Source organism: Bos indicus x Bos taurus, chromosome 22, assembly GCF_003369695.1.
Source record: "Bos indicus x Bos taurus breed Angus x Brahman F1 hybrid chromosome 22, Bos_hybrid_MaternalHap_v2.0, whole genome shotgun sequence".
Classification (NCBI taxonomy): domain Eukaryota; kingdom Metazoa; phylum Chordata; class Mammalia; order Artiodactyla; family Bovidae; genus Bos; species Bos indicus x Bos taurus.
The window spans coordinates 37,712,678-37,714,217 of NC_040097.1; positions in this window are offsets into that span (position 1 = coordinate 37,712,678).

The following is a 1,540-nucleotide window of genomic DNA, read 5'->3' on the forward strand; positions in this document are numbered from 1 at the left end:
TCTGCGAAAGTATAGAAATCAAAGCACCAGTCAGTGAAAGTAATTTCAGACACATCAATAGAATGTGTGGTTTTTCACCGCAGTGACAAGGATGCCTGAAAATACCAGCTAAAAACAGATAAAGACTTAAAAAAAAAGTAAAGAAGGAAAGATATTGATGCCATCTGCCATATTTTTATGAGCTAATATGACCAGAAAATATTGATGACTGTAAAAGTTCTCTGAAGTCAGGACACCTGCTATTAATTTTCATGTCTCATCTACCATAATTCTGTATAGTTTTACAGTAAATCCCCTTTATTTTGGGATTTGAATATGAAGATAAAAATGAGTTAGATGAATCTGAATCACATATTTAGTCTACTTGCATCTCCTGGCTGTATGACCTTGGGCAGATGATTTCAACTCTCTTGCCTTTACGGTCTCACCTTTTCAGTGGGAGTAGTGAGAGCTCTCATCCTAAGGGGCCGTTGTGAGATGAGGTGTGAGGATCAGAAGTGTCCTGTCTGTAACTAAGTATTAGGCCGAAGGAAAACACTGAGGTCTCGTGGATTGCAACTGTGATGTAGCATAGGGGATGCCTTACGCAGTGGGCATGTGGTAAGTACACTCGTAGGTCAGCTACTTGAACTCCTAAAGGTTAGCTGCTCTGAACTATTACACATCTCCAGCCTAGATCCAAGCCCCTCGTTGGCTGTACCTTCCACACCCTTTGTTTTCATGTTCTCTTGACAAGTACTAAGCTCCTTTAGGACTTCCCTGGTGACTCCGACGGTCAAGAATCTGCCTGCAATGTGGGAGACCTGGGTTCGATCCCTGGGTTGGGAAGATTCCCCAAAGAAGTGCACAGCTACCCACTCCAGTATTCTTGCCTGGAGAATCCCCATGGACAGAGGAGCCTGGGGGGTTTGCAGTCCATGGGGTCGCAAAGAGTCATACACGACTGAACAACCTTCACCTTCTCAGCTCTGACCTCACTCTTCCCCCATTTGGGATGACGGCACCAGACAGGAAAACCCGACTCTGCTTGACAGACGTCAATAGGGGGCGCTAGCGGGATCCTGCGAGGCTGGAAGAGGAGACATTAAGCCTTTAGGACGGCTTCCGGTCTCTAAGACACCAAGCACTTCATTGCAACAGGGTGAGTTTGTTCTCATACCAACAATCAGATCCAGTATGGAGCTTTCCCAGCACTTATGAGAGTAGCCTTATCGCCTCTTCTCAGAGACCAAACACCAGCTGGCTGTGTCTCCTCCTCAGAGACTCAAATTCCTGCTCAGCAGTCTGGGCGCAGGCCCCTTCTCTGGGCTTCTGAGTTTAACAGCGTCAACATTTCCCTTCTTCCCTCCAGTCCCTGGAGGCGGGTCCGGGTAACTATTTCCTGCAGCTGCTACTCCAGGAGACCTTAGTGGTTTCTTTTGGCCTGATATTTACTTACAGAGACGACAGTTGGGTATCTAGCTAATAATTCTTTGTATTAAACTCTCTCCTTCCAGGTAACTTGGGGATTTTCTGTTTCCTGACCAGACCCCAAGGGAAG